General features: G+C 44.1%; 1 long non-coding RNA gene across 1 annotated transcript; it reads right to left on the reverse strand.

Moving 5' to 3' along the window:
• Nucleotides 1–7,830: 7,830 nt before the first annotated feature.
• Nucleotides 7,831–9,174, reverse strand: LOC310781417. Its single transcript, XR_014552969.1, has 3 exons — nt 9,087–9,174; nt 8,583–8,691; nt 7,831–8,390 (listed from the first exon to the last, which is right to left on the reverse strand). It is a non-coding gene; the product is annotated as an uncharacterized lncRNA (long non-coding RNA).

Consider the following 9,174-nt stretch of genomic DNA (forward strand, 5'->3'; position numbering starts at 1 on the left):
TTTTAACAGTTTAACAGTAGTTTAGCAGTTAGTAGACGGACAAGCCCGTCTTTTATTGTCACACGAACACACCCAACACATGCATGCGGCCACAAACACACACTCATGCTGACGGTGGCCGGTGAAATTTGTCCTCTGCATTTAACCCATCCAGGCTTGTCCTTTCCTCCAGGGGGCAGGCCAGGAGCAGTGGTCGCTTTTTCTTTCCAGCGCCCGGGGACCAACTTCGGATGTTGTCATTACTGGTCGGATGACGATGACGATCTTCTGCATGTTTTTAGTGGGGGGTTATGTACGGAGGAACCCCCTGGGGGGTACGGGGAGAACATGCAAACTCCACACAGAAAGGCCCTTTCGACGAGATAGCCCACCTGGGCAGCAGGCACTGAAGATATGGGGGGATGGGAAGTAACAAAGTACAAATACTAGTACACACACACACACACACACACACACACACACACACACACACACACACACATATGTATGTATATAGTGTATATATACATATACAGATATATAGATATATATATTCATATATATATACACACACACACACACACACACACACACACACACACACACACACACACATATATATATATATATATATATATATATATATATATATATATATATATATATATATATATATATATATATATATATATATATATATATATATTCCTGTCTCTTTGCTTGTATCTGCACCTGGGTTCAGCATACAGCCCCACATAACGTAGGCTACGTATTGGTGTTGGTCTGAACGTGGCTTAGGTCAGCACTTTTTTTCTGAAATGGAAATGCTAATCCATGCATTTATCTCTTCACGCTTAGATGACTGTAATGCACTCTTTCCGTTGCTCAGCATGTCCGCCCTACGACGCGTACAGGCTAACACCACACACACACACACACACACACACACACACAGGCTAATCAGAACGCTGCCGCTCGCTCGCTCACCAAACAAGATCAAAGAGATGATCAAACAAGAGATGTCATATATCACCCCTGCGCTTATGTCACTTCACTGGCTACCTAGCTGATGACACGCAACGGATTCTGGGATCGCACTCACTGCCAAGGGTGGTCCTGGAAAATCTCAAAAGTAAGGGACATACATACAGCCCTTAAACTTCACCCTTAACTCAATACACTGAGAATCGGTACAGCACTAGCACTTCACGGGAGCGCGCATTTTTGAGATTGAGGGTTAAGATAGGAATTGGGATTTATTGAGTCCTAACATGCTCTGTGTCTCCTGAGCTACAGTGTTTACAGCCTCCATGTTTTTTCTGATGTGTTCCTCTATAGCAGTGGTTCTCAAAAATTTTGGGCTGCAGTAGCCTACCCCTTTTCCCTGATTTCTGAAACCAAGTACCCCCTTTACCAAACTACCACATTTTAAAACGGCAAGAGAAAACTACAGCATACTGTATGATGCAATACATGAATGATAACCCACCTTTTGAAGAATATAACATTACAAAATAATACAGTGGGTGGAAGAGTTGCAATTACTCACTCATTTTATGTTAATGTTTCATTTATTTTCATGATTTATTCTTAAATTTTTCCATTTTCCCCTTTCTCTAAAGTACTCCCTGTAGTACCTCCACATACCCCTAGGGGTACGCATACCCCAGTTTGTGAACCACTGCTATAGCAAGTCGCCCTTTCCCTCACTCACTCACTCTCTCTCTCCCTCTCTTTCTCTCAGAGTCTGTGAGGCTGGTGAATGGGACTAGTCTGTGCTCAGGCAGACTGGAGGTGAAGTCTAACCACTCGTGGGCCTCAGTGTGTGAAGCTGATTTTGACCAGCAGGATGCAGAGGTGGTAGGGAGCTTGACTGTGGGGCTCCTTCAGTATTCCAGTGGGCGCTCTACGGAGAAGTGGAGGCTCCAATGTGGACCAAAGAGTTCCACTGCGAAGGCAGTGAGTCTGTTCTCCTGGACTGTGGAAGCTCAGGCTCAGCTAGAAACATCTGCTCACCTGGAAAAGCTGTTGGACTCACCTGCTCAGGTAGAAGAGGAGCTGCAGCTTGGATTTGGCTTCATTCGTGTTCTAATCAAAGTGATTTTTACTTCTTCTACTAATGACTCTCTTGTCTCTCTCTGTTCAGAACCTGATGATGTCAGATTGGTCAAAGGAGATAGTCGCTGTGCTGGTGAACTGTGGATGAAACTCCAGGGAGCCTGGAGAGCAGTAGATGATACACTCTTTAGTACCTATTCTGAGTGGAACCTGAAGTTAGCAGCTGTAGTGTGTAGAGAGCTGGACTGTGGCTCTGCCGTTTCAACAGAAAGGAAAAAGTATTCCAAACTGTATTTGGTATGGAGTTTCAAACCTTACTGTCTTCATCTACACTGAGGGAGTGTGTAACAACACAGTCTGCCAGCTCCTCTTCCACCCTGCAGATTAACTGCTTAGGTAACACAATCAGTCTCTTCTGTTTGTTTTTGTTTTTAGCCTATAGTCAGTAGTCTCTCCCTGTAAAGCCCAATGCTGCTGGTTGCTATGGACTCACTAAAGTGTTGCCTGGCACATATAACATCTTGGATGTGGTGGTGGTGATATTTGACATATTTTACATTATACATTACTTGTCTCATATCTTTCCACAGATGGCATCTGGTTTTCAGTTTGTGGTGATGCTCTGCTTGACCAGTGGATTGGTCTATGGACAGCGTGTAAGTGAAATCTACAGAAATATTAGTTTAAATGTTTTAGCTATAAATAAGTCACTAGTCGGTTGGTTGGTCCACAAAAAGTTCACCACCCTTTAGCGGGCAGTTTTCAGCAAAGGAGGCTGACATTTTGCATGGAGGTCGTGTGTGTGTGTGTGTGTGTGTGTGTGTGTGTGTGTGTGTGTGTGTGTGTGTGTGTGTGTGTGTGTGTGTGTGTGTGTGTGTGTGTGTGTGTGTGTGTGTGTGTGTGTGTGTGTGTGTGTGTGTGTGTCCGTCCGTCCGTCCGTCCGTCTCGCTCTCCCCCTCTCAATTTAATTCCAAATATGTACTTATTTATTTAACCTTTATTTAACCAGATAAAACTATTTTGATATAAAATCTCTGTTACAATTGTGACCTGGCCAAGAAGGCAGCAAAGTTACACATGGGATTATACTGGACATGTTAGCATGGAAGAAACAAAACAATAATACAAACAACAATACAATAAAAAGAGTAAAGCAAAGACTACCATCTACACATCAGAAGTGTGTATTCTAAACATGCAATCAAAACCCTCTGCAAATCTCAGGTTGCAGAAGGCATAACACGCAGCAGAGCACCAAAGGTGCTTTTCCAAACAACTGTCAAGCCGCGACAATCACAATCACGAAGCAAAAATGGTCACGTCACAATAGTAACAAGAAAACAACAAAATACATAAGAAAGAAAGAACATGGCAAAATAGTTATGCATTCCGGCAAGAGCAGCGCGTGGTAAAGATTTCATATATATATATTTTTAAACTGGACAAAGGGATGAGGGAGACTCATTTCAAACGAGTCTGCAGGTCGTTCCAAGACCAAGGGCCAAAATAAAATAAACTCCTTTTTCAAGCCTCAGTCCACACAGTTGGTACATTAAAACAGTTTTCATAAACTCTATGAGGGAGGAACAGTGGAGTCATTTGAGGGCCTGAAGAGTAAAATATTCTTTGCAACAGTCTAATTTCTTCCGCTTGTTACAAATAAGACCAAAAAATATACATGCTCCAAATCTGTGTCTTTTCTGGAACATGTTCTTAAGCAACCCATACCAAAAAGATTGATCTTTTATGTTTATAAATCCTGTTCGAATTTTGATCTAACGATTAACGATTTCAGACGGCAGCCCGTCTTTATTGTCACACAACACACTACAACACATGCACGGAGGGCCACAACACACACATGCTGACGGTGGCCAGTGAAATTTGTCCTCTGCATTTAACCCATCCTGGCTTTGTCCTTTCCTCCTGGGGCAGGCCAGGAGCAGTGGTCGCTTTCTCGTACAGCGCCCGGGGACCGACTTCGGATGTTGTCGTCACTGGTCGGATGACGATGACGATCTGATCTTCTGCATGTTTTTAGTGGGGGGGGGGGGGTTATATACGGAGGATCCCCCCTGGGGGAGCACGGGGAGAACATGCAAACTCCACACAGACAGAAAGGCCCTTATGACGAGATACCCCACCTGGGCAGTAGGCACTGAAGATATGGGGGGCAACACAACCACAGCGCCCACAGTGTCCCAGGCGAGAATCGAACTCAGGACCTTCTGACTACGAGGCGACAGCTCTACCACTGAGCCACCGTGCCCCCTACTGATCACATCCGGAAGCAGTGGCAGATTGATTTGGAATGTCAGATAGCACGGAAGATATGGGAACAGTTGTGTAAAATACACTTACTATTCTTGATTGTCTGGTTCATGTCACTTGGCTGGATTGTTAATTTCAGTAGTTGCAGGCTGAGTGTGTTTTATCTGGCCGACTGATTTGATAAAGGGTCTTTTAAATTCAAATTCTCTCTTTTCTCTCTCTCTCTCTCTCTCTCTCTATCTCTATCTCTCTCTCTCTTCCCAGAGTCTGTGAGGCTGGTGAATGGGACTAGTCTGTGCTCAGGCAGACTGGAGGTGAAGCATAACAAGTTGTGGTCCTCAGTGTGTGATGCAGACTTTGACCAGCAGGATGCAGAGGTGGTCTGTAGGGAGCTTGCCTGTGGGGCTCCTTCAGTCCTCCAGGGGGCGCTTTATGGAGAAGTGGAGGAGGCCCTAATGTGGACCAAAGAGTTCCAGTGTGAAGGGAATGAGTCTGCCCTCCTGGACTGTGGAAGCCCAGGCTCAGCTAGAAACACCTGCTCACCTGGCAAAGCCGTTGCACTCACCTGCTCAGGTAGAAGAGGAGCTGCAGCTTGGATTAGGTTTTAATCACAATGACTACTTCTGTTACTAATGACTATCTTGTCTCTGTTCAGCTGATGACATCAGGCTGGTGGGAGGAGCTAGCCGCTGTGCTGGTGAACTGGAGATGAAACATGATGGAGACTGGAGACCATTGGGTGGCTGGGACCAGACGTCACTAGCTGTAGTGTGCAGGCAGCTCGACTGTGGTTCTGTTGTCTCCACAGTACAGAGAGAGAATTCGTCAGAAAGAGCTGAATGGAGGATGGCTTTTCGCTGTGATGGGTCTGAGTCTGCTCTGAGGGAGTGTGCAGAAAAGACGGGTTCTTATAATAGCTCTTCAGGCCTGGAGCTGATCTGCTCAGGTAACCCTGAGCACCAAGTCATCATCATCTATCTGTTTACAGATCTGCTGTTCCAGCCAATCACCTCCCTCTCTGTTTACAGATCTGCTGTTCCAGCCAGTCATCTCCCTCTCTGTTTACAGATCTGCTGTTGCCCACAATAATCTCCCTCTCTGTTTACAGATCTGCTGTTCCAGCCAAACATCTCCCTCTCTTCTATGGACAGGGACTTCGAGGCCCAGCTGCAGGGAGTTCAGGTGTTCAGGGGCTACAGCTTCACCATCAGCTGCTCCATCCAGCCACAGTATCCAGGAGGCTCCTTCCACCTCATCTTCACCTCCTCCAATACAGCATACACCCAGACCCAGCCAGCTGTCAATCACTCTGCCCTCCACACAGCAGACAACCACACCCAGCCAGCTGTCAATCACTCTGCCCTCAACACAGCAGACAACCACACCCAGCCAGCTGTCAATCACTCTGCCCTCAACACAGCAGACAACCACACCCAGCCAGCTGTCAATCACTCTGCTCTCAACACAGCAGACAACCACACCCAGCCAGCTGTCAATCACTCTGCCCTCAACACAGCAGACAACCACACCCAGCCAGCTGTCAATCACTCTGCCCTACACACAGCAGACAACCACACCCAGCCAGCTGTCAATCACTCTGCCCTCAACACAGCAGACAACCACACCCAGCCAGCTGTCAATCACTCTGCCCTACACACAGCAGACTTTTACACCCAGCCAGCTGTCAATCACTCTGCCCACTTCCTGTTTCCTGCTGCAGACTACGCCCACCAAGGGATCTACAGATGTGTTTATCGCCTCTCTGTTTTCTCTCATAACTTCTCCTCTGAGAGCCAGCCCCTCTCTCTCACTGTCTCAGGTAAGCTGAGGGGGAAGCTGAAGCTGAATCCAACAGGAATATGTGACTATATATGTGATATGTGTTAACAATCCATTTGATTGATTTGAAACGGACTCTCTGCAGATATGTGGCTTTTTAATATTTGAGAGTGAATCAAGCAGAGATGTTAATGTGACCTTCACTTAGTGCTTTTAAGGGTCTTAGAGCAACATGAACTTTATCTGCAATGGGAGCTGTTGTTCTCATGATGTCAACTGATCTGGTGTGATGATTCTGAATGTGTTGCAGGCTATCCAACAGATGTCACCATCAGACTCGCTGTCATGCTGCCGCTGATTGTCGTGGTGTTGCTCGTCACTGGCCTCTGCTTCTACTTCAAGGTACTGAACATCTTTATTCAAACATCTCCTCATATTGAAACAACAGGAACAGTTGATTTCCAATCAGAGTCGGCGGCAGAGACTAATTCGTGGGTGGGCATTCAATCTAATGGAGCGGGCATGATTTCACAGCTATTACGCCACCAGAGGACACACAGTATTAGAGCAAACAAATGCATTGCTGCCTCTGTAGGTAGACTATACTTTTTTTGCTAGAAGAGAGAGGTGATCCAGTAACAGAGGCGGCTCTTGTCATGTCTCTCCAGGCCTCCAAGAGGCAGATGCCAGGAAGAAAGAAAGACATTGAGCGTGTTTATTATAACGTTGGTCGTGCCGGTGCTGAAGCTGGGCTGGATTATTATAACCCTGGTGACTCCGGCGCTGAAGGTGGGCCACATTATGAGTACCTCGGTGGGTCCAGTGCTGACGGAAGAGAGGAGGACATCGAGCTGGATAGCCTTGGCGGTTCCAATGCTGAAGAGGGGCTGGGTGAAGAGGCAGGAGCCCAGGGAACAGAGTAGAATCTCCTAGCAGCTCAACTCGCATCCTTTCAGCCTAAAGATCTGAGGATGGAAAGCTTCGTTCTCTGTGTAAATCTCTGTACAATAGATCATGATGTGCTTCAGATGTATTGATTTAGATGTGTAAGCTTAGTGTTGTGATGTTTTGTGAAGCTTCAGTCAGTAGACTTGGGGAGGAAAGGCAAACTTGATGATTGTTTGTACTACTACTGACTGGCTGCGACTGTCCCAACCTCCGACCACGTTACCACACAGGAGAGCACATTTTTCAATTGTCACTAACCACTTAACTTCTGCAAATGTTTTAATTGATTTATATATTATCTTTTTGTACTTGTCTTAATTGATTGGTTTTTATAGCTTGCATCTTTTATTAGCTGTATAAAGCTGTTTATTTGGTTGTTTCCTTCTAAAGCTGCAGTAGGCAGTTTTAAACATCAATGGAATTTGAATCATAGCAACATAGTAAAGAGAATTCCCCTTGTGTGTGTGCTGTGATTGGCTTATGTTATGTTACTGTAGCTTTCTGTGTCATACCTACAAAATGATGATAGAATAATATTGCCTTTAACTTGTATCTTTTATTATTATTTTATATCTGTTTTTATATGCAATATTGTTTTCTCAGAGGTTAAAGGAACACGGCAACATTTTGGGAGATTCGCATATTCCCCATAGTAAGATGAGAAGATGCCATATATATATATATATATATATATATACAGTATATGAAGCACATTGAGTTTCCATGCAGTGTATTGTGCTAAGCTCATAGTTTGTTAACTTTCAGACAACAAAAAACTGAGTTCGGACCAGACAATATTGCTTCGTCTTTTATTGATTATTATAGTTGATTGGTTGATTGATAATAATCAAGAAATGTGTGAAAAAAGAATGTGGTCAACAGTGCAAACAGTATACAGATTTAGACATATTTTGTAATAAAGGCCAGCTAGTCACTGGTTAGACTGCCAAATACCAACAGGGCAGAAACAATGTGGGTCTAGTTTTTATGAAGTTATGTTTATGTTATTGGCTTAGTATTTTAACAGTCAGACCAGTGAGAAATGTGTTGGTAAGATCTGTATGGACTAACAACTGGCTTTGGATGGACATAGTCTGTATCACTGTATTGATGGATGATCTATTTCTGTTGACTGATTGAACTGGAAGGGAATAAAAATTGACAATAGAGCTTCAAAGCCTGACATCATCATGGTGCAAGTGACATCATCATGGTGCAAGTGACATCATCATGGTGCAAGTGACATTGTGATGGCAGTTATGACAGCACATGATGGTGGCCTGGGCGGTGTCAGACGTTCATGGCACAAACATAAGACTTTTTGTTAGAACAGGAAATGTCATTCCACAAGTTCTCTGTAGTCAGAGGGGAAAACAACACAACAACAAAACAAAATATTAAGCACTTTAGAGGCGTTCACCAAGCATTCCAAGACTTTCTTCACTAGATTATAAAGACTAAAGATAAAAATAAGAATACAGGAAATTATGATCTTCAGTATTGTTATTACTTCACAATAAAGTGAAGAAATAATATTTTTTTGGTACCTTTGAAGTTAATCGTTCCACAGTTTTCTGTGTTCAAGTTGTTTGGTTCTAGATCATGCCAGTTTGCATAGTCATTCTTGGTGCCATCACTCCACTGCCACACTCCCTCCTGGATGAAGAAGTGTACACATTACTGGCTTCTCTAATTCAGTTACTGCGTCACTCTTTTGCCTCCAACAACACCCAAAGGGTTTGACAGTAAATACCCTGACAACCAAAATCCACAACAGCCTGTGAGTGCTGCTTCCTCTACAAGCCTTCTATAATTTAGGGTCTTATGTGCATAATTGTAAGCATCTAAAAGTTGTAGACATTAGTTTCAATTCAAATCCTGAATCTTGCCATTTTGCAGTTTTCTGAGGTTGAAATTTGGATCGTGACTTAATGACTAAGGAAAATGGGTCATTGGGATAGACCTTCTGCTGTAGGGTATGGATATAGACATTTATTCCTCCTTGGTGCTCACTCCCATAGCACAAATCTGTGTATCAGTAAATGTCTCACCATATTCACATCCATGAATCCAATCCAGGTTGCTTTGTTGGCGTCAGTCACTTTGTTAATCATCCCTCTGAGTAAGTTGTGCTCGTCT

Source organism: Poromitra crassiceps (assembly GCF_964638095.1).
Source record: "Poromitra crassiceps genome assembly, chromosome: 8".
Taxonomy (NCBI): Eukaryota; Metazoa; Chordata; class Actinopteri; order Beryciformes; family Melamphaidae; genus Poromitra; species Poromitra crassiceps.